At 41.1% G+C, this 25,197-nt stretch overlaps 1 long non-coding RNA gene across 3 annotated transcripts in view; it reads left to right on the top strand.

Moving 5' to 3' along the window:
- LOC113261653 (uncharacterized) overlaps positions 1-12,614 on the top strand; it is a 44,301-nt gene extending 31,687 nt beyond the window's left edge. The window contains exons 3-4 of one of the 3 annotated variants that reach the window (XR_006410485.3): positions 3,620-3,699; positions 12,069-12,614. This is a non-coding gene — a long non-coding RNA (uncharacterized LOC113261653). Of the gene's footprint in view, positions 1-3,619; positions 7,468-12,068 lie in introns of those variants that run through there. The other 2 variants (XR_008957644.1, XR_008957643.1) reach the window with 2 other exon arrangements.
- The last annotated feature ends 12,583 nt before the right edge of the window (positions 12,615-25,197 follow it).

Raw genomic sequence — 25,197 nt, 5'->3', positions numbered from 1 at the left:
AACACTGATTTCTGGGAATGCCGAGAGACTGTCATCAGTGGGGTTCAGCGGTTAAAGTGGAGGCAGGAAGAGATCCCGTAGTGACTAGAGTCGTGAACCCAGTCCAGCTTATGGAGGCTCAGTGGGTTCCGGATCATATCTGATGATGACTTTCCTGGTTCCTGGGTGCATTACCAGTACAGACGACCTCAGCAAATACCAAATCCCCACACTGGATGCCTGACCCCCTGAAGCACAAGCTTGTGTCTGTCTTTCCAGCATAATTATTAACAGTCCTCCTCTTCATTCTCAAAAATGTACTGGTTTTAGGGGCACTTGGGTGGCTCAGTCGGTTAAGTGTCTGCCTTCGGCTAGGGTCATGATCCCAGGGTCCTGGAATAGAGCCCCGCATTGGGGCTCTATAGTCTGCTTCTCCCTCTCCCTCTGACTCTCACCCCTGCTCATGCTCTCTCTCTCTCTCCTGTCTCTCTCTGAAATTAATTAATTAATTAATTAAATATTTTTAAAAATGTATTGGTTTTAATGATATATTACATGGTTACCCTGCTATTATGGTAGAAAGGACCAAGGAAAACCCTTATAGCTCCCTCTCCCCATCAGAAAATAAATCGAAAGCCACACCATATCCTCAGGAGGAGGCTGGGAAAGGTGGGGTGGAAATACAGCGTTAAATTCTACCTTCCAAGACTTAGAAGATGCAGAGGTAGCTGGCTTGACCTATGCAGAAATCACCAGAGTCTCCCACATGTTTCACAAACACCCTTATCCAGTTGATTATCATTAGCTGAATCCATTTTCCAAATTCTAGTAGCCGATCCAGATATAATTTCTATACTGGAGTAAAAAAGAACAGTTTTCGGTTTACATCTGTTGGCCTCACCAATGCTATTTCAATAAAGAATCTCAGAAGGTTCTTTTCACTTGACAGGAGCACTCGTTTACTTATCTGGTCTCAGGAATACAGTAGCTCTTGAAACGTGGGCCACAATTTGGCCAAAGGGTACCTGATAGTTTCATCATTTCATGGGGCTTCAAGCTAATCTAATACATTATTGTTTCCTGCTGAACATACCCAGTAACAGAAAGTAGCAATGACTTCTCAACTGTCTGAAGTCCGTGGGGTTATCCTTGTCAATATGAAGGAAAGTTAATATATCTTGTACCTGACAGCGATAGAGAAAAAAGGCATAACACTCGATGAGCCTCATTGAATTTTGGAAGTAACATATACTATAGGTGTGCTTCTTTGATTCACTTAAAGGGTGGCCCAAATGGCTGCAAATTTTGAGTGAGACCAGGGATCTGAGAAGGCTGGGAAATGAAAGCTTCACGTCAGGCAGCTCTGCTATTTGACCTTTATGACCTAGTGAATCCAACAGAACTCAAAAGTCCCATCGCAGATTGGAACACTGTCTAAACCCAATGAGAATTTCAATAAACAGGGGGTTCAGGTCATGATCTCAGGGTCCTGGGATGGAGCCCCACGTCAGTTTCCCTCCTTGATGGGAAGTCTGCTTCTCCCTCTTCCTCTCCCCCCGCCCTGCCCCTGCTCATGCACTCTCTCTTTCACTCTCTCTGTCTCTCAAATAAAAAATAAATTCTGAGAAGAAAAGAAAAGAAAAGAAAAGAAAAGAAAAGAAAAGAAAAGAAAAGAAAAGAAAAGAAAGTTCCAATAAACAAATCACAGTAGAGGCCCATAGGATATTTGAGCATAAGCACATCCTCTTTGATGAGTAATAATTCTCCTTTTGAGAAACAGCTTTTGGCTTGCATTCAGTTCCTGGTAGGGGTTGAATACCGGTCCTGAGAACTCCATTAATGAACCTCCCATTGTAAATGAGATGTTTGTAATAAAACAGGACACCCCTTGAGATCCTCTGTGCCTGCGATGAGCTCATAAACCAAGTGGTGACCCTGAGACTAAATAGAACCTGTGCACGGGCTCAGCTATTCAGACCTCCCCTCACCAAGGCTGGCCTGTTGCTGCTCAGCATCCAACTTGACATTTGCAGGAAGCAGGCCTGAGCCTCCAGTGTGGGACCCAACTCTCGCGAGACCAAAATGGTGCTTGGCGGCAAACCGATTACATTTCTTCACGGAATAGGCACTTACTTTGGATTTGGATTGGCTTTTCCTGACTGCCATACACCCGCAAGCAGCACAGTCTATAAATTTCCTGAACACTTGACTCATTCACAACTTCTCTTTCAAAACATTGCTTTTAATATTTTATTTTTTAGTGAGATAAGGCATTGTACTGATGCCCATGGGATCACTGGTCACATGTGTGCCATCACTTGAAAGCAGTTTGCCTTAGACACCAGCAGAATGCCTATTGACTATTCAGTTATGTAGTCAGGGAACAACATCGTGCCAGTCTGGGGTGGTAATGGGTAGATATGGTATGTTCTCTGAACCAGAGAGAAATAGTCATATATGGGTCTGAGAACAAATGGGTGGATCCTCTCACTATTAAACCCAATGGCACCTCTCACTTTTAAATCTAATGATCCACTTTTCCTTCCTTCATGGGGTTCTGCTGAGTACTCCAAGATTTCTTCTGCCAGGTAAACAATTATGGTTCCATGAAACCAGAAACAACTACCTCCACTTAGCCACTTGGGTCTCCTCATGCCATTGGGAAGCAAACTCAGAAGAAGGTTATAATCGTGTCTGCCACATAGAACGTATGCTCTTTTCATTATGGAATCATATACATGTCATGTCAAATATTTCTGGGCTTAAGGTAGCCCAATGTCTTGTTCTAATAAAATCAGTGTGTTATAACAATTTTCTGACAGATGTCCATAAAACACCTGGAAGACGGATCATCTTTTCCTAATTTACACATAGAGGAGGTAGCCCTGCTTACCGTGATGGTCACGGGATCAAATCTATCAAGAGTGATCAAGCTCCATGTTGGGCTCCGCGCTCAGCAGGGAGTCTGCTTGAGATTCTCTCTCTCCCTCTGCCCTTCCTTCGTCAAATAAATAAATAAATAGATCTTTAAAAATATATAAGATAAATTCCTCAGATAAATTACCGTGAATGATTTTCAGATGACTCCCATTTCTCAAGAGATACATCCAAGAGAGTCTTGGTCACGTGCCCGAATGGAAACCTCCAGGAAGAGGAAGATGGCTTACTTGACTATGGTGACTTCTGTACCAGAAGGGATTATGCAGGGGAGGAGTCTATCCAAATAATAAGGGGACTGAGGTGCCGGCAGCCCTTCTTTAACCCCGCAAAAAGGCAATAAAAACTCAACTATCTAACACTCCTCTAATAAGTATCTGGCATGTGTATAACAAGATTAAATCAACCTACAAGTAAAATAAATAGAAAGATTGTTTAAAACAAATCTATGGTGCTGGAAAAGCAATTTATATTTAAAACAAGTTTGTTTCAAGACAACACAGTTCCTACAGTGCAAAAGAATTTTGACAACTCCTTATAGTTGACTGAAATGAGATTTAACTCTTGGGGGTCAGAACATCATGTAACGCTAACAAATGCAGTGACAAGTTGACTGTCCTATTTCCTTATGATACTGGAGGTGACCAATTATGTGAGTTGTTCTTGAATATAATCCCAGGAAATCTCCTGTTTATTTGTCTAGATTCCACTGGGGGACTCAGGATACAGGGCAAGGTCTTGCCTGCAGAAGCCTGAGAGGACGAGGAGGCTGAGCGGGGCAAGGTAAGATGCTTCCCTTAAGCAGCCAGAAGCAGCATAATCAAGGGGGTGACTGTCAATCATGATGGAGGAGGGGTGCCAACAACAAGGAAAAAGTTATGAATGAGGTCAGCTGTTGGGAAAGTGGAAATAAATCTGAAAGCAGAAGGTTTAGGGGGAAAGCTTTCTGCCTAGAGTTCATACAAGATGCCAACGTTGCTGTGTGATATGGGTACAGCCCAGAAAATGTTGAGGCCACGCAGGACCAGGTACTAGTCAGGAATCTTCTGGGGCAGAGCAGAGAGGCTGAATTTCAGGTGGCAGCTTAGCATGGTAAAGCCTCTTGAGCTCAGCCTGGGCATAGGAATTAACAAACCAGGTGGAGTCAGATACACTTTCACCTGCTCCAGTGCCCATAACACAGTCGCTGGGAGGCAGAACTCTGTCACTGGGGGATGCCTCCCATATCCCTTTCTGGGTCACTGGGCTACCTATGCCTGTGAAGAAGAAAGGTGATCCCCCACCTCTTCAAGTAACATGAGAACTCTCAGCACTCCTTCCACCTTTATTTGGAAAAAGAACCGGGCTGCTTACACGTCACGGGGTTCCCTCCACACCTAGCAATTCGTCTTCCTCTTACATGTTTGACAGATTAGAAATTGTTCTATGACATATGACGTTGTTGGCTTTACATGGTTGAAATAGCTTCAAAATTCTCAAGTGAAAGCACAATAGTTCTGCTGGGCAATGCTATTTATGGTGCATCAATGCGAAATTCCAACAGTTCACAGGAGAAGAGTAAGGATCCCAAATTCAGACCAGGTAGGCAAAATGTGTAGTAACTTGAAATAAATGAGTGCTATTGTTTCGGAAGGTTCTAAACAAAAGTATTTATTTTTTTATTTTCTAAAAGATTATTTAATTTGAGAGAAAGAGAGTGAGTGGAGGGGAGAGGCAGAGAAAGGGGGAGAGAGGGGGGAGAGAGAAAATCTCAAGCAGACTCTCTGCTGAGCATGGAGCCCTGTGTGGGGCTCGAGCTCACAACCATGAGACCATGACCTGAGCTGAAACAAGAGTCGGTTGCTTAACCCACCGAGCCACCAAGACGCTCCTAAACAAAATTGTTTAAGCAGAATTCAAGAATAGGGCACCTGGCTGGCTCAGTTGGTAGAGCATGCAATTCTTGATCTCAAGGTTGTGGGTTCAAGCCCCATGTTGGGTGTAGAGATTACTTAAAAATAAAATTAAAAAAAAATTTGGGAATAGCTTTATACAAATGGTATCAGACCTTAAAGCCAAAGTTATTTTCTGTAAAGTGATTTCTGAATTCTAAAACAGCTTACATTTTTCTAGTTTGCCATAGATTCATAAAGACCTTTCTTTAAAAAAGATTTTATGTATGTATTTATTTATTTGAGAGAAAAAGAGAGAGAGAGAGAGAACAAGCAGGAGGGCCAGAGGGAAAGGGAGAGAGCACTGAGCTCAGAGCCTGATACCCGGACTCGATCCCACCACCCCAAGATCATGACCTGAGCCGAAACCAAGAGTCAGACACTTAACGGACTGAGCCACCCAGGCACCCCAATTCATAAAAACCTTTAAGACCCAACCATTTAATGTTTGATAAAAGCATTATGTTTAATTCTGTATTTCCATGGAGCGGTTTTATATTTTGTTAACATGTTCTCGTTAAAAAGTTACCTGCAGTTGAAGGTAACAAGTAGGCCAAATTAGAAATAAAGGAGCCCTTTATTGAAATGTCATTTCATGAAAAAGGAAAGACATTACCAACTTTTAAACATAATGTAAACGGCAAAGGACAAAAACATTTTTTCAACATAACAATAATTGATACTTTATAGTCAGTTCATATGTACTGTCAATGAACAAAAGAGACTACAATTTTTGCCCACATGGAACTTACGTTATGATTATCTCTGACTTCTTCCTTCCCTGTATTCCTAAAATTTACAAGCTCTCAAACTGTGCCATACTGATTACTGCATGATTTCTCAAATATATTCTTTTTTTTCTTTCCCCCTAACCACTGGTTTGATTTAAACTTTCATAACAGCTTTTAATGTTTATGACCACGTAATCCGTACATTTATTATTTTAAAGTATCGTTAAATAGTAAACATTAAAAAGTATTCCGGCAGTGAAAAATGTCTCTCCCACACTTGTCTGTCCTCCCTCCCTTTTCCCAGAGGCAACCCCTCTTACCAGTTTTTTTGTATATCTGTATAGATATTCAATACATATGTTTCTATTTATTTGTGTTTTATACAAACGGTAACATGATATGTACTCAATTCTATATGTTGGTTTTTAAAGTTAATATCTTTGGAGGTTCTTTCTATATTAACCATACTAGCCTCATTTTTTTTAATTGTATGGTTAATGGACAGATACCAACTCACAATTTGCTTAAGTAGTCCACTATTGTATTAGTCAGGATAGACTAGGTTGTATTACAGAAACAAATAATCCCACAAATCTCAGTGGTTTATTTCTTGCTTACAGAATGTCTGTTGAGGTTCTGGGCAACTGTCCAGGGCAAATGCCTTTCCATATGGCTACTCAGCAATCATTTGTTCGCGTTTCCACCGTCCTATAGCTGTACCATCTGGGTCAAGTGGCCTCCTTAGTTGATGCCGCAGCAGAAGAGAGAGTTTTGGCCCAGAAGTAAACCTCCATTGCTTCAGCCTAAAACAGATGCACACACTCTTCATGCCATCGATTCTCCAGAATTTATCTCATGGCCTCGCATCACTGCGATGACAGTAAGGAAGTAAAATTCTCCCACCTGCCGGAGAGGAGCGCTGTCCATGCAATTAACTACAGGTTCTTTGAAAAACTATATTTGACCACCATGTGATTGGTCTGAACCCTCTTAAGGAAGTACTTCACATACCTTTCATGTTTAAGAAATAAATGTTAGCTAGCCAGCTTTAATAGAGTACTCAAATCCATTGATCGCAGAGCCAATCGATGAACAGCGTTTTGCAAGTGTAAAATGGTTTAGTCAATGACACCATCACAATCATCGTTATGTTATCACTACATTTTTCAGAGAAGGCAAAGGGAGAAAATAAGTGGCAAGTGTTTGAAGAATCATTTTAATAGTGGTTTGGTTCATAATTGAGTAAATTACAAAGCCTTTCAGAGATTGACAGCAATAAGAAAGATGAATGAGTATACCCATGTTTGTAACAGCATCCTTCACAATAGGCAAAGTGTGGAAGCAACCTAAGTGTCCATCAACAGATGAATGGGTAAACAAGATATGGTCTATTCATACAATAGGGTATTATTCAGCCTTAAAAAGGCAGGGAAATCCTGACACGTGTTACAACACAGATGAACCTCGCATGAACTCCTGGATGAACATGGATGAGGACATCGCGCTAAGTGAAATCAGCCAGTCCTAAAAAGGCAACTACTATATGACATATGAAGTACCTAGAATAGTCAAATTCAAAGAGACAGAGAGTAGACTGGTGGCTGCCAGGGACTGGAGGCAGGGAGACGTAGAGGGAACCGAGAGTTAGTGTTTAATAGGTACAGAGTTTCAGTTTTGCAAGATGAAAAGAGTTCTGGAAGTGGATGGTTGCACAACAGCGAGAATGTACCTAATGCCACCAAATCGTATGCTTTAAAATGGTCAGGACGGTAACTTTTATGTTGTGCTATTTTATCCCAGTAAAAGAAAGAAAGAAAGAAAGAAAGAAAGAAAGAAAGAAAGAAAGAAAGAAAGAAAGAAAAAGAAAGAAAAGAAAGAAAGAAAGAAAGAAAGAAAAAGAAAGAAAAAGAAAGCTAATGAGAAAATACCTTTAGCAAATAGTCCCAAAAATTTGGGAGAAAACTCTGAACGGCTCGGGATCCTTAAAGGAACTTAGGAAGCAGTTGACCTGATAGCAGTGAACGAGCAAGCTAGAAAGCTGTTGTGATCCGAGAACAAGAAATATGAGTTAATGATTTGGAATGTAAAACAGTTTCAGGTGATAGGGATGAGGTCTAGGATCTGGCCCTGGGAGCAAGCAGGTGGGTGAGGTGGAGTGATGGAAAAACTCATGGGAACATTTGCATGTCAAAGAACCAAGAAGCCAGAATGTTGGAACGACATCCATCTGGATGTGTCAATCACCCATGAGGCTGGCAGAGCGTGAAATCAAGAGGAAGACTGTGAGCCAGGGGTCAAAGTCTATGAGTGAGCAAATATTTAAGAGATGGTATCTTTTTCAATCAGCATTCCTAGACTGTGTTTAATCTCTAGACATCCAGCATGCACCAAGTGAGCTCATGGAAGGGGCTTGGGTAGGTGAGAATGACAGCTAGCTGAGAGGGGAGATGTGGGCATCCCATGGACTTTGCAAGTCTGCAAGAGCAGCACATTCCTTCCCTGTGCACAATCTGTACGGGAAAGCACATTACAATCAGAAGCTATTTAGTGAACATGGAATGAGAGGGCCGTGGTGGTTGAGAGGGGAGGAGAGACAATTGTAATGTCTAAATGCTTAATGACATCACCCTATAATAACCTGATTTTTCAGCCTCTGAGCTGTGGGCACTTGCCACAGGGATTGGGTCGAGCAGTTGTAGGGCTAGACTATCCCCTCCTCACTGGACATGCTGAGTGGGTACAGCCAAGTTTTTGTGTTTTTTTTCCTCTGACATCTCTTTTTTTTCTAAGCACTCATGCTGACTACCCAACTTTTGTTGACTCCTTTCTTCCAGTAGAAAAACAATAGCATTGATTGATGGATAACTGGTAACAATAGGATGGAGACATTCTGCTTCTGGAAATTAGGTTGGCATTTGCTTTGGGCTGAATGTTTGTGTCTCCCCCAAAATTACATGTTGTAGTCTTATTCCCCTTTGTGATGGCATTCGGAGGGGGGTCTCCAGGATGTGATCAAGACCCTTAGGAAGAGAGAAAGAGACACGGGATCTCTGAGTGTGCGCACCCAGGCGAGGACAAAACCAGGAAGAGGACCCTCTCCAAGAATCTGACCTCGCAGGCATCCCGGTTTCGGACTTCCAGCCTCCAGAACAGTGAGAAAGAAATGTTTGCTGTTTAAGCCATCCAGCATGCGGTACTTGCTGTAGCAGTCAGAACTAACTGAGACAGCATGTTTCTGATATCATTTATCGGTGTCATTTTCAGTAGAGGCTAAGAGCAATGTATTTGCCTTACTTCATAGTGGCCTGATTATCATTTTGTCACTTTTAGCTTCTTAAAATTTCGGATGCTCTGGCTGGCCTGTTGGCCATAAGATTATTTATCAGATTATTCTTTCCTTCATTCATTCATTTTGGTGAGCCTTCCAAGTGAAAGGCATTTTCATAGTTACTTTATGCATTAAGATTCCCAAGAATCCTAAAGTGAGCTGGGTCCATCATGGAGGGACCTGAATTCCCAACAGAATGATCTCTGATCTGGAGCAGGGACCACTCTAAGGAAAATGGGTTCTTGGTCTCCACTCTGGAGGAATTGCATTTTACACGGGCATTTGTCCAATTTGGAAAGGCCAGTTTTATTCACTGCATCTTACTTTTCATTGAATACTTAGGTGATGTAACACTGTCAGGTTTCTAGAGAACCATTCAGGGTAGTATCACATGAGGAGAAAATAGTCTGTGGTATCGTAAGTATGAAAAGGCTTTTCATTTACTTATCTTAACCCCAAAATTTCTATTTATTTCCTCCTTGATAGTGGATAGCCCATGAAACATGTAGATGGATAAGAATGTTGATACTTATATATCGTGCCAAATTACTTAGATTTGGATTTTTAAGCTTAAAAACCACATTTCCTTATAGGAACAGTCCGTATCAATTACTGAATCATTAGAAAATACAAGAGATGAAAGTGAAGAAATTCAATGAAGTGTGGGTAAATGCAGGGAGTAAGTATGACTCTCTTAAGGCAGCCAAATGCCTCGTCATCTAATTAGCGACCTGCATGAATGGATGAACAAGATTCCCACTGTCCCTACCTACTATCCAGCAAAACCACAGCCAAGGGAACGGGCTTGGAGGAATCATCAGGGAAAGAAGACGATGTTGAGCTTGACTCTAGTCTGGCACAGTGAGGAGACATGAGAGGTGTAGAATAAGTGGGGGGACCCCGGAGCCCCTCCATCCCCATGAGGGGGCGGGGTGGGGTCTGCCAGCCTTGTGGGCCACAGGTGAAATACCACGACTCTTATCATTTAAATAAAAATAAAAAATCAGGGCGCCTGGGTGGCTCAGCCATTAAGCGTCTGCCTTCAGCTTAGGTCATGATCCCAGGGTCCTGGGATCAAGTCCCGCATAGGGCTCCCTGCTTGGCGGGAAGCCTGCTTTTCCCTTTCACGCTCCCCTTGCTTGTGTTCCCTCTCTCGCTGTCTCTCTCTGTCAAATAAATAAATAAAATCATTAATAAATAAATACATAAATAAATAAATAAAAATCAAAAATCAAAAAACCCCCAAAATACAACAGAATATAAACAAGCAAGAATCAACTAGGCAGCAGCCACCTCTCCATTCTCATCCACGTATACCATTTAGCTACACGTCTTTCCAAAATAATTGGTTCTCTGGTTGTGTCTCTTTTCAAACATTTGTTACGTGTCACGAAATAGGTTTTTTCATAGATGCAAACAGACACGCCATAGTCGGTCACTTGCTATTTTTTTTCTGGATTGTGAAGCACTTTTTATGTTAATACGTATAGATCCGTATCTCTGGGTAACAACTTATGGTATCTCCTTGTACACATATAACATGTTTAATTATTACTCAAAAAATGTACATGTCGGTTTTTTCTAAATTTTTCACTCTTTTTAAATAACTCTGCCGTAAACATCCTCATACCTATCCTTTTTGCAATTCATCCTCTGAACTAAATATCTAGACATGGAATTTTTCCCAAGCGTATAGTTTCTCTGCTTATAGTCAGACTGTATAGAGTTTGTTCTGTTTTACTCTCTGACTCCAATTACATAAGAGTGCAGATTTTTCTATACCCTCATCAGTATGAGGCATTATTGCCCTCTTTTTTTTTTTCTGCCACCTGACAGACAAAAATAGATAATAATGTTGAATTTACACTTGAATGTGTGTAGATTTGCCATTCTGGGACCCTTGAAAAGAAAAGGAGCCACAAAATGGAGACTGAGTTTGGTATTTTCTGGATATTGGTCAATTTCTCCGTTTTGTTCCTCGCCCTACATTTCCCTATTTTTGTTCTGTGCTTCCTCTAATGAGGAAGAAAAAAGATTCCTCTCTGAGACAGAAGCAGAGCAGCAGTGCTTTTATTTCCCAAATTAGTACCACCAGCTCACACACACCTAGGTTTGAAACCTTGGACTTTCCCTCAGTCCTAGCGTCTATACTGATGTAATCACAGAGTAAAATAGACTCTTGAAATGTCTCTTGCATCTAAGCTTCCATCATCATAGTTGACCACATCTTTATTTTACCCATTTTATCCAAGGCTCAGTTTATATACCACATCCTCCCTAACTCCCCCTCCCCATCTTTTCCTCATGCTAATCTATCTGTAATTTATTATATGCACCATATTGTCACATGTGTTCTAGGAAGGATCTTTTCAAGTGCAAGTATACTAGTTATAGTGTCAGCTCCCTGAAAGAAATCTGATTTCTTAGTTTTCTCTGAATCTTTGCAAATGCAACATCTTTCTTACCTTCACTCTTGCACTCTCTACAATAACCATACTCCAATGTGTTGCACGTGAAAGCAAACCACCCTATGATTTCATAGCCCACTGCAGTAACCATCTTTTTCTTTGTAACCAAATTAGAAAGTGGAATAGGCTCTTCCTGATCCATGTTCTCATACTCACTCCTCAGTACAATCGAATCAGACTTCTGCTCTACCGACCCCTACCCAATTTTGAGCAATCTCTTTTAAATGCCAGAATTAGGTGTGTTACAAAACAAAACAAAAAGAAATTCAACTGTATACTCCCCAGCTCAAAATGTCCCTCTGTTGTTAGAAAAATGGCCAAAATCTTCAGCGTGATTAACAAGGACCTATCTGTCTTCAATCTCACCTTATACTTATTTCTCTGTATTACTGACACGTCAACCATTTCTTATTTCCTTGGACATGACATTTCCTATCCATTCTCTCGACTGAAACTCCTTCTACATATATGTACCTTAGCCTGAACAAAGCCTACTTACCTTGAAGTCTTACTTAGATATAGGTCAAGTCCTCTTGATGCATGATCTTACAGCATCCTGCTCTCATAACAATACCTATCGCAAATGAAATTAATTCATTATTAGGATAGTTATTTAATGGATCTCTTCTCCACCACACTTTAAGGTCCATGAAGTAAGAGATTATGTCGATCTTAATCTTCTTTGTAATTCCAGCACCTAGCACAGTGACTGGCCCAAAGAAGACCTTCAATAAATATCTGTTAAATGGATTGCAGTAAGACGGAAGGAAGGAAGAGTGAATGCAGCTGTAAGTAAGTCTTTGGTCTTCAAATGACAAGTTGAGGAGATTGCTTTTGTGATTATGCTCTTCTCCATGAAGCAGGAAATGAGAAAATCTGTGGGTGACTAAGAATTTGTAAGCGAAAGAGAGAGTATCAGAATTTTGAGGATAATGGGAAATATATTGGAATAATATATGAAGAACTGGAGAGTTGGTTAAGTAACATAAGTATCTTTTCAGGCCTTGTGAGAATTAAGGTTAACAGTCATGACTATATGGCAATGTTAACCTGTCTAGTGTAGGAGCACGGGAGTGTAGGACGATACCATTGCGTTGCAGCCTGAAGGGCTTGGTAAGGAGGCAAGACAGAAGAATAGTCGAGTGAAGGAAGTTTTTAGGATATCAGGAAGAGAATGTTGGAAGTGTTGGATTATAGTAACTAAGCTGTATAGGAAAAGAAGTCAAGTCCAAGTGTTGATTGTCAGGGAAAGATAAAAGCTCAAAAGACTAGGGGCTCCTGGGTGGCACAGCGGTTAGGTGTCTGCCTTCGGCTCAGGGCGTGATCCCGACGTTATGGGATCGAGCCCCACATTGGGCTCCTCTGCTATGAGCCTGCTTCTTCCTCTCCCACTCCCCCTGCTTGTGTTCCCTCTCTTGCTGGCTGTCTCTATCTCTGTCAAATAAATAAATAAATAAAATCTTTAAAAAAAAAAAAGCTCAAAAGACTAGAGATCTAATGAGGTTTTAGAAAAATATGGTGAGAATATAGTTCAAGATGAAACTAGAAAAAGAGGAAGCTTTGGTCACAGCAGAAATATTTAAATTAGTCATTCTGATGGCAGAGTGTTTTCAGTTCATAAAAAGTTGCAAGGAATGACCACAGGAGTGGGTGGCTGAGGTGGTATGGGTAGGTCATGGAAGACGTGGGAGGTGGGTGATGGGCCATCCAGGATACTGACTCACCTCGGATGGAAACCTAGCTCGTGGTGGAGAGGAAGAGGGAGCGAGGTGCCAAAAATTTCAGAGAATGGGGGGGAAATGACAAGGCTGTTGGAAATATGGCTCTGGAGGGTCCTATAGTTGAATCTATGAAAGTATATGAAATTGCCTGAGGAGAGTTCAGAGCACAAGAAAATGAAAAGTCAATATTTACAGAGCAAGGAAAGGAAGCCCGGTACATTAACAGAATGGGAAATCATGGCCAGATAGGGAAGAGGAAAACCAATACAAAGTATTGAAGGTAAAGAAAGTGACAGCAGTGGGGATGTGCCTTGCATAGATTAAAAAGAAAGAAAAAAAATAAAAGAGATCAATGAAATCGATGGTTGAAAAGAGCTAATGATTATATTTGGTGATTAATGAGTTCTTGGTACCCATAGGGAGTTGTACAGTGAGTATAAGCATCAAACCCAATATTTTAATTGTAGATCTTGTTTCAGATCTTCTGAGAAATATAGTTATGAGGCATCAGATGAAAGGTTCTATCCATTTTTTTCCACATTAAAGCACCTGTCACCATTATAATTATACATTGGTTATTGGTTTTAACATTTCTTGGGGGCGCCTGGGTGGCTCAGTCATTAAGCGTCTGCGTTTGGCCCAGGTCATGATCCTGGCATTCTGGGATCAAGCCCTGCATCGGGCTCCCTGCTTAGCGGGAAGCCTCCTTCTTCCTCTCCCACTCCCCCTGCTTGTGTTCCCTCTCTCGCTGTCTCTCTCTGTCAAATAAATAAATAAAATCTTTAAAAAATAAATAAAATAAAATAAAATTTCTTGGAAGGTTCCATCTCCTCTGCATAAGGCTAGTGATTTGTTCTGTCCCAGTCCCTGTAGCCTCCTTTTTGTCAAAGCTTAGGCTATTCTCATGAGAGCACTGAAATGCAACAGCTTTCCTATTGAGAAATTGTCACAAATTAAAAAGATGTGGTACTATAAATTTGGAAAAGCCACTATAGCATTATCACTATTTAGATAAATATCTTTTGCTGGGTATCTATGCTTGGCTCTATTGATTTCTTGCTGTGCAAGCGTGATCTGGCTGGGAACATGTTGTACGTTGTGAAGTAGTTACTTGAGGTATTACGTATATATATTTTTCATACTAGAAGTAGAGTAAGGTATCAACCATTGTATCACCTGAGATAATCTTTTAAATTGTATATAAAAAGGCTTTTTACTTGAAAACACATACTATCTGGGGTGCCCGGGTGGCTCATTCGGTTAAGTGTCTGCCTTCAGCTCAGATCACGATCTGAGGGTCGTGGGATCCAGCCGGGCGTTGGGCTCCCTGCTCAGCAGGGAGTCTGCTTGTCCCTCTTTCTCTGTCCCCCCACCCCCGCTCATGCTCTCCCTCTCTCTGTCTCTCTCTTTTTTTCTCTCAAATAAATAGAAAAAAATCTTAAAAAAAAAAAAACACATTCAACCTGGACTATATAGTACTATTTTTTGGAAGCAAAAAATATATGTATAAAAATGCACAGAGAACAGTCCTCTTTCCACAGCCAGTATCTGTTAAGTGCCGGCTCTAAGACACACCCCACACTAGGCACTCTAGATAGGACAGTGCCTAGGGCAGAGACAATGCTGCTTCCAGAAGATTGCAGCATTTAGGGAAGAGCAAGCCTTAAACTATACAAGCATGATGACTCTTATAAAGGGGACAATATCTGGTGCTCTGGGAATATGCAACAGAGGAGGAGCACAAGTCACCGTATTAATACAGTGTTTTTTCTGGAAATGAAGAAAGATTACGGATGATTTTCTATTTGTTCCCATATGCTCTTTTTACTTTTCAAACTTTGTATTTAGAACAAGCCTTGTGCTACCAGAAAGGACACAAAGTTCATTGAGTGCAAAAAGTCAAACAAAGCATTTTGGGTCTGCTTCATCTCTTCTAATCAACAACTTCAGAAATGTAAAGATTATTTTAAAACACATTAAAATATAAACTAAGACACGTCACATGTTTTTTTTTCCTGGATTAGTCAACGACAGATGCTGATTTTTTTTTTTTTTTCTATTCCTGAGAATTCTAAGAGCACTTGGGTTAAAGAAAAGATTCATGGCTGGCCTACCAAAATAAGCATGAATTAGGAAACCCAAAGATTCAAGGCCAAGTTTTATGCTCTGCTTATATAGAATTATGAACACTTTCTACCTCAGTTTCTCAAAGGAAGAAAGCAGAGACTGGGATGGAGCACAGAACCATATACAGGTAGGTCTGGAATCTGTTTAAAGTTACTGCAATCAATGCTCACATTTATTGCCATTAAACCACACAATTAAAGGATAGTTGGTGGAAAATTTAATGTCAGACTCTTCCTGCTAGTAACTGTAGAGAGATAACTTTCATAACTATGTATGATAACTTTTCCTTTCTGAGTTCTGAAATGACCTACTTAACATTGCTGTACATGAAAAAAGCATGGGGGGTGCCCGGGTGTCTCAGTCGTTAAGCGTCTGCCATCGGCTCAGGTCATGATCCTGCGGTCCTAGGATTGAGCCCTGCATTGGGCTTCTTGCTCAGTGGGAAGCCTGATTCTCCCTCTCCCACTCCCCCTGCTTGTGTTCCCTCTCTCGCTGGCTGTCTCTTTCTCTGTCAAATAAATAAAATCTTTTAGAAAAAAGAAAGAAAAGGAAAAAAGCATGTGAATGAGAATCGAAAAAATACCTGGAGTGTTTAACAACTTTGTGCACGCAGGGCGCTCTATTAAGGAAAAGAGACTAATGACACTTAGCAGTTAAAAATACACACCTGCCTGGATTACCTACACAACACGCGCGTTGCATTTCAAAAGGGATGAAGGATTAAAAGCACTCAACACTAAAAATACACCACCCGTAATTTAATGTTCCTGATCTTGTAGACTCTTCAAGTTCACCACGATGAGCATCCTCTACTGTACGTATTTGAAAGTGTCAGATAATAGAAAGCTGGGTAGATATGCTTTTGTGATACATATAAATCAGGGTGATTCCTTATTTGTCAAAGAGGCTGAGTTATCACTTCGGTCTAGTAACTGGTATGTTATGTGAATTAGTTGGTTTTTAAAGCTATACAGGGAATACTTAAAGATACATGCGTGATAATGCGCCAAGTTGTATTTGAGCTGCCTTTAAGCCAACTTTCAAAATTAAAATATGCCGAATCAAAGCATTACTAAAAATAAAGCTTAGTAGACAGCATTATACTTGTTTGTTGTTTAGAAAGATATCAGTGATGAATGAAGTTTGGGCAAAACAGCAAGTGTTTCGGTGGAAAACAGCACAACAGGGATTATGGCAGGGTTATGGCCTTGGCATCTTGCTAATGTCAACCATGCACTTAAGGGACACTGTGCAAGAAGGCTAATAAATCACAGCCCGCCATCATTAATAATCCGTGACAGAAGGGGAAAGGGAAAGAAAAGAAAGAGAGGAAAGGTAGGAGAAAGCCCTCAGTAACAAGATATTCAACAAAGCACAAAGTGTACCATCGTAAGGATTATTCACATTACCAGATGACTCAGGAAAGGCTTTCTAGTGACAAGCTCAACAAATAACTAGGAGAATTGATCAGCATATTGTCAGATTGTGAGTTTTTCATTTATTCCGTTCCAATTTAAGTGCGTATGTGTATGTGCACATGGGCACCATTTAAAGGCACATGGTATCATACTGGGCGTGTATAATGCGGTCAAGTTCTGACTTCCTTTAGGTTCCTAAAGATATTATCACTTCAAACAAAAAGCAGCTAAAATACTGCCATCTGGTCTGTATTCATCCACAGACTTTTTGTCCCTGGTGATATATGATAATAACCATTACTTTCAGGGTACCCATATGCAAAGAGCTGAAAACTCTTCCAATATCCCTTTGATGTTTCCAGCCAATATTATTATTCTTATCAGTGAGGCCAGAATTCATAGTGAGAAGTGTACCATCCTAATTTTTAAGCACTGAGTGGTTTATTCAACAGGCCATTACGATATGCTGTGCTAAGAGGAATGATATGGAAAGTAGATGGTGGTACTGTCAAGGTGCTGACGTTGGAGGTCAAAGAAAGCTTCCTGCAGGAAGCGACATGTAAGATGAGACCTAAAGGATGAGAGGTGGACAGGCAAAGGTAGAGGAGGCAGGGAGTAGAGAACATGATTCAAGGAAAGGGAATGTCATGTGCATACCCTTAAAGGGAGAGAGAGCACAGTAATCTGGAGAATGGAAAGCAATTTAATTTATATTGAGTGTAGATTTTGAGGTATGAAGAGATGATGGATAAGCCTGGAGACCCAATTAATCATAGAGGTATGAGGTCCATGGAGAGGCAGGACCTTCAGCAGGGGAACAGCATGACCAAGTCCACAGCAATTGCAGTGATTCAAGTGAGAGTTGATGACAATACTCAGCAGTGCTTGTACCTGCATTAGATGACGGTTGAACAGTGTTCTTGAAGGGGATGGAAAGCTGTAAGAGGCGAAATTAACAATACTTACTGTTGATTTTCTCTATTGAATTACAAGTTCCTGAAGGAATTTCTGATTGTCACTTTATCCCATATTATGTAGCACAGAGTAAATATGCAATAAAAATTTGTTGAGTAGATGAATGAGTGAAACAAATTCACACTTGTTTTGCTTTGCAACCTAACTGGGGAAAAGAATTCTCTCTATTTTATTGTATTGAATTTTAACCGTTGGCCCTGCCTGGAGTGTTCATCAAGCTATCCCAACTTGTGAAAGAGAAATTATTATTCCTCAATTTTTAATGTGAAAATTTTCAAAAATGTGGAAAAGTGGAAAGAATGGTACAATGAATAATCCAATACCACCTTGTTAATAATTTCATTATTTCTTCTGTTTGTGTGTGTGTATGTGCATGGGAATAACATTTGAGAGTTGCAGACATCATATTTTACACCTAAATATTTCAGCTGTAACTTCTAAAAGTAAAGGTATTTTCATGTAAAACTATAATAGCATATTGCTTCTAAGAAAATCAACAGTAGGGGCGCCTGGGTGGTGCAGGTGTTAAGCATCTGCCTTCGGCTCAGGGCATGATCCCAGCATTCTGGGATCAAGCCCCACATCAGGCTCTTCCACTGGCCTGCTTCTTCCTCTTCCACTCCCTCTGCTTGTGTTCCCTCTCTCGCTGGCTATCTCTCTCTTTGCCAAATAAATAAATAAAATCTTTAAAAAAAAAAAAAAGAAAGAAAATCAACAGTAATTCCCTAATATAATCATTTTCAAATTTCTCCAACTACCCTAAAGATATCTTCTCTATGTTTTTTTTTCAAATCAGGATCCAATCCAAGTTCACAGGTGTATTTGGTTGTTAGGTGTCTGGAAATGAGAGCTTTCTGAGTAAAGAATAGAAGTGATTGAATTATTTAACCTGAGGCAAAAGTGCTGAGGATACTTACTATTCAGTAGAAAATATTGGGCAACCAGGTTTGTTTCCTAACTTGAAATACTTTCTTTTTCTTTAACCAGAGAGTTCAGTTGGTGAGCACGTTGTCTTTATGAGTCCCAGGTCAAGGGCTCACTATATGGCTCTCCTCCCACTCCACGGAGAATGATCCCCGTCGATGTGGTCATACGTTATACAGCATGCCTTAGGTAATCGCTTGATAAAAGACTGGACTTTGCCACCAGCAGGAACTGAGTGAGTGCATACAGATGGTGAGGTGAAAATCTATTACTCCTTTAGGGGGAAAAATCCCACTCAAGAAATAAGAAATGATTCATTTGGCAGGACAGCTTCATAGACAAAATAGCCCATTGGTCGAAGGTATTTCCATCATGGAACACTTCGCATGGTGCTTCCAGCTGACTCTGGGTCTGGGTCTAGAGGATAAGTGGAGATAAATGCCAAAGTCGGGCATTAGTCTCTACCGCTGCACCTGCCCAATCATCAACGCGTAGAATATATTTAGTGCAAGTATGTGAGCCGACTTTCAAGGACTAGGATTTTTTTTCCCCTTTCACATCCCTTTTCCTCTCCCCCTCTTCCCTCTTTAATGGAAATACCAATAGGAATTTGACAGTGATGGACAGCCTAGTGGCACCGTAACGAAGTTTGGAGGTCTGGTGCAGTGTCTCTGTCTCTAGCTGCACAAGATGGGAAGAAAAGATAATTTGTATGTCTTGCACATGTTCAGATGCACTACAGTGTCCCAGGGTGGTGACCGCCTCTTCTAAAATTGTGAAAGTTCAAACTGTTAGCTCAGTCATCTGTAGGAGACTAAGTGAATGTTGGCTTATGTGCTGTAGTTCCTAGCCACAGAAAAACTGCTCGAAGTTTCCAGTCATCCTGGGAGCTGAATTAGAGAGGATGGATAACCCAAAGAGGAACATTAGTGATCTCTGAATGACTGGGGTAGTAGTTCCTTTATGGGCTTTCTTCTTCCTTTTACAGCTTATAAATAATATATCCTTTACTATATCATAAAATCTCATTGTATGTTTAAACAAGCTTCCTGATTTTTCTCTGCACTGCTGTTCAACATAGTACTAGGTGTCCTAGCCTCAGCAGTCAGACAATAAAAAGAAAAAAAAGGCATCTGAAATGGCAAAGAAGAAGTCAAACTCTGCGAGTCATTTTTAGAATAGAAATGTTTGCAAGATGGTGTTAGTGTAATCATCGCAGTTTTGAAAAGCTTTGCGCAGGAATGATAGCCCTTTTCACTCGTACGTGTCAATTTTTGGTTTCAGGCTTGCACTGCTGCTTACTTGTACTGCCTGGCCTTGATGGTAAGCAGGTGTCTCTCGTCTTAATTATCTTTCCTGAGCCCTCATTTCAGGCAAGCTGCCTTGTTTCCAATTGCTCCATGCCAGGTTAACCCATCCCCTTATCTGACAATACACTTGAACGGCACAAAGTTAGAGGCTTAGAGAACCTCTCTACAGATATTAGGGAAACACTATACAAAGCATTCTTTCAACATCCCCAGATCACTGAAGTTCAAGGGGAAATGTACATTATTGAAATTCGGCGGTAAATAGAGTTCCAGACCCAAGTGATTAGGAATGCTTCGGGACATTGCCATTTTCTATTAAAGCTGATTCAGAGGCAAAACTCGCAAAACTGGAAACACCACCAGATGGGACAGCAACTGAAGGTTAGCTATACTTCGGGATATAGTAGCAACTGCAGCCATAAGTTGTATGGCAGTATGTTCATGGTAGAAAGGACTAAGGGTGGGAGCCAGAATTCCTAATCACCAGTGTGTGGCAGGTTAGTCGGGGGTGAAGAGGGGGGCTTACAGCTAGCCTTCGGAGTACCGCGCACAGCCTGCAGCCAAGTGTGCCTCTGCTGGGCTCGTAGAAACAGTGGGTATATATATTCACACACATAAACATTATCCGTCAGGAATGTTCTGAAGAAAAAAAGTTTACTACTCCCCACTACCATGAAAGCCTTCATATCTTTTTCCCAGAGCTTTATGCATGTTAAATTCCCTTTCTTTTTTTTTTTAATTTAAATTCAATCAACCAATGTATAGAACGTCATCAGTTTCAGATGTAGATTTCAGTAATTCATCGGTTGCGTAGAAATTCCCTTTCTGTTTGCCATTTTGAATCTCAAAGAAGAAGCCTCCTAGGTAACATTAAATCAGTTGATTGCCTCAACTGATAAAAACATGGAACTGAGAACGTTGTTAATAGTTGATATTATGGAGAAATTTAGTACTTTTGATGGAAAGTTGTTTAAGGAAGTAGACACATGTGGGACTGTCTTAGCAGCAGTGCACACATTTCAGACTTTTACTGTCCTCACTCAGCAGCCTGAGTGAAATCACAAAAGCATATGGAAAACTTCTCTTTGTTTAGAAAATGTAGTTACTGAAAATAGTGCAGGAATTGCACAAAAGGGAGCATTAAAAAGAAATTTTCTCTACTGGTTGCTGAAAGAGGGTGTCAGGATTTTACGAGCTTCTTTGTGCAATCATGTAGGGGGGAATCAGAGTCCTGGATGGAGCCTGAGGGAAGGTTTGAGCCCACCAAGCTCACGTGAGGCACTACCGGGCGGCACTTCCTGGGTCCATTTGCAGGAGAGCTTCTCATTGAAGACGAAAGAGCGTGTAGGAACACAAGGGGATTTGGGCCTCAGTTATCACTATCCCACCCAGCCAGGGCCCGAAGTGTGGAGCTTATGGAGAAAGAGGCAGAAGGCATGAGGCATAAAAGCAAATTCCCTGAGGCATACCTTCCTGAGGGCAGAACATGACATCAGAAGGCTGGAGAGGTATTCCTTTCCAGGTGGAACAGACCTCAGCTTTGGTGCAGTGGGAGTCCAAGATTGGAAGCATCTAGAGATGGCACCCTGGGTGTGGTTAATCAGGTTACCACAAGGCCAAGATCACACGAGTCAAATGATGCCCTTGGGTGGCTTAGGCCAAAGTGGAAGAACATGAGTTTTTCGTGAGCTCGTGGGAACCATTATTGGAAAATTCCAGAAATAAACTGGTGAGACTTTAGGTGGTGCGAGAATTCCTACAACAACGGACAGGGGGAATAAGCCAATGTACTCACATGAATATTAGCTCGTTGTGCAAGCATCACCAAAGACATTTCTTCTGAACACCTTACATGTCCTCAATCATCAATCTTGTAAGATACTATTGTTATCCATGATTTCTTTTAGATGAGCAAACAGGCACACAGAACGTGAATGACTTGCCTAAGATCACACAGTGAATAAGTGGGAGGTCCCAGATCCGACCCACCGAGGTAGCTGGACCCCAGATCCGACCCACCGAGGTAGCTGGACCCCAGATCCCACTCTTGAGCCCTTTATCCCACTGTCTTACCATATTAGCCCACAGTCCAAAAACAGTCAATTTATGTATGTAATTTTCTATTTTATTTTAGGAACATCCTCTAGCCCTTATAATTCTAAGGAAAAATTTTATTTTATTTTTTTTAAAGATTTTATTTATTTATTCGACAGAAGTAGAGACAGCCAGCGAGAGAGGGAACACAAGCAGGGGGAGTGGGAGAGAAAGAAGAAGCTCATAGCGGAAGAGCCTGATGTGGGGCTCGATCCCATAACGCCGGGATCATGCCCTGAGCCGAAGGCAGACGCTTAACCTCTGTGCCATCCAGGCACCCTGGAAAAAATTTATTTTTAAAAAATTTAAAAAATTCTCTAATTTTTTAGAGACTTCTATTACCATAAATTACTTAGTGTTGAAAGATTTATAAATATAATTTGATTTGAAAGATAAATGATTCTTTAACTCAGGGGTGGCTAATCAGTATATAAAAACGCTGGTATTACTTACTCCTTAATTTGAGCAGTTTATCTAAATACTCACGAACAAGCCTCAAATCACTGAAGCGAAATTTGAAATATAAAGAGGTTCGATGGGGAAGCTTAATGCATGGAATGAGCCTGAAGAGAGACAAAACAAGTCACATACTGATTTTTTTGGCCACACTTTTTTACCATTTTCACTTGAATTTCCTCTCTGAGAGGTCCTCGTCCAAGACAAGAAAGGAAAGAAGCACCTCCCCCTGCCCCAGATCACCAGAACCCTCTAAGCAGTGTGGATAGCAGTGAGCTAGGAGAAGATGGAGAGAACATAGAAGAAGGCCAAACTCTGGGGACGAGGAAGGCCAACCTTGTTCCCTTCGAATCATTCTGCCTTTGGAAAGAAGGATTGCACCTCGAGGATGGGATGTGCATCTGATGAGAGAAAGTTCTGCCTGATCATTAGGAATGCTGGAGATGTCTTTTAGACACAGTTTTTGTTGTTGTGTTTTGTGTTTTGCTTTTGTTTTTGTTTTTCTTTTTCATTCTGGTCTTCGAGAATTTAGCCTGTTGGGTGAAGACCATCTTCTTCAGCCTTCTCATCAAGGCTACATTTCGTGATTGTGTTAAGAACACTTAATATGAGGGGCGCCTGGGTGGCTCAGTCGTTAAGCGTCTGCCTTCGGCCCAGGGCGTGATCCCGGGGTTCTGGGATCGAGCCCCGCATGGGGCTCCCTGCTCCGCTGGGAGCCTGCTTCTTCCTCTCCCACTCCCCCTGCTTGTGTTTCCTCTCTCACTGGCTGTCTCTCTCTCTCTGTCAAATATATGAATAAAATCTTAAAAAAAAAAAAATACCACTTAACATGAGATCGATTCTCTTCACAAACCTTGAAGTGCCCAGAACAATACTGTTAGTTATAGGTGCTATGTTGCACAGCTGATCTCTGGAACTTACTCATTTAGCGTCACTGAAACTTTACGTCCTTTGAATATCAGCTCCTCCTTTCCCCTACCCTCCAGCCTCTCACAACCGCTCTCGCAGTTTCTGCTTCTATGAGTTTGACTACTTTAGATGCTTCCTATACGTGGCATCGGGCCTTATTTCACCCAACAGTATGTCCTCCAGGTTGGTCCACATTGTCACAAATGACAGGATTTCCTCCTTTTTTTTTTTTAAGGCTGAATAATATTCCATTGTATGTATATGTCACATTTCTTTGTCTATTCATCTGTCAAAGGCAGCGTGGTACTGGCATAAAGACAGCCTAGTGGAACAGAATAGAGAGCCCAGAAATAAGCCCACACACATACAGTCAACTGATCTTCGGCAAGCGTGCCAGGAACATACAATGGGCTACTTTCTAAGTTTTACTGCAGGCTTAAGTGAGTTTACATTGCTTTCCGGCTGCCCATGATATAGGCAAAGGATTCAGGGACCAAAAACCTGGTCTGCGACTGAAATCTGCATTAAGTTTGAGCCTCAGCTCAGAGGACCTTGAACAGGGGCAGAGATCAGAGGGGAGATAAATACCACTAAGTTCACAGTGTATTAATCTGTTGCAATATGCTAGATGCCAAATTTCTGAGTTCGGAGTGCCCCACATATTAAATGATGACAGAATCATCTATCCTACCTCCCAGAGTTGTTTTGAAGATTAAATGAGACAACGTACATGTAAGTTCTTAGAAAACTACAACAATCTTTTGTTTTTAAAAGCAGTTATTCAAATATATGATTTTATTAATTAATAATCTTGATTATCTTTTTTTTTTAAGATTTATTCATTTGAGAGAGAGAGAGTGTGTGAGCAAGAGAGAGTGTGAATTGGGGGGAGGGGCAGACGGAGCAGGAGAAGCAGACTCGCCACTGAGCAGGGAGCCGGGATGTGGGGCTCGGTCCCAGGAACCCAAGATCATGACCTGAGCCGAAGGCAGACGCTTAACTGACTGAGCCACCCAGGACCCCTCTAATCTTGATTATATTTATGTAATAGGATGCTATCTTAGTAGCAAAAGTAGGGGTTTTCAAACGTATTTTAGAAAGTAAAGGTCTTACAACATTTTGACTCTCTACATTCCTAGTCAAGCCAGGTACCTTTCTATTCATGTATTTTTTTATTCTTTCTTAGATTTTGAGAGTCTTGAGTTCAGGGAATATTGGATTTATCTTTACTCTCAAATCATGTCAGTCAATAGAAGTATGTGACACAGATGAATGATGATGCAATCAATCAGTGGTTCATTAATAGACACCAAGGTGAATATGAGAAGCAAATACAATAGAATTTTCCTCAAATCAAAAGTGTAGGTTTTTAAGTAATTTAGAGGGGGACAAAAGTTTTGGATTATTTCTTAAAGTACTGAATTAAATTAAATTACTCACTTCCGGTTTAATATACTATGAGGAAGGTAAATTCTTTCAAGCTACCAGGAGGCCTTTAGTTAAACTAAAACTCTAATTTGCTAATGGCACCCTAATGACCTTTAAGCATTAATGAAAACTGCCTCATTTATGCCTGAGGCTAACTCACTGCTCAGACGAAGTTCTGTCCCACCCACAGACACGACCAGAAGGGCAGATCACTGCAGGAGCCAAGTGCCCCAGGAGGGAAGATACTGAAAAACACCTCTGAGAGGGAGGAGAAGTGTCTCCTACTCCTGACCCTGCCACCAGCCAGCTGCATGACCTTGGCCCATCGAGGCTTATTCCCTAATCTTGAAACTAGCAGTGGCTCTCAACCAAGTGGCTCTCAACGTAGTAGAGGGGGCCTGCCTGCATCTCCTTTTTTTTTTTTTTAAGGTTTTATTTATTTATTTGACAGAGAGAGAGAG

This window comes from Ursus arctos, unplaced genomic scaffold (assembly GCF_023065955.2).
Source record: "Ursus arctos isolate Adak ecotype North America unplaced genomic scaffold, UrsArc2.0 scaffold_5, whole genome shotgun sequence".
NCBI lineage: Eukaryota > Metazoa > Chordata > Mammalia > Carnivora > Ursidae > Ursus > Ursus arctos.
This window is presented reverse-complemented; position numbering and strand designations above follow the sequence as displayed.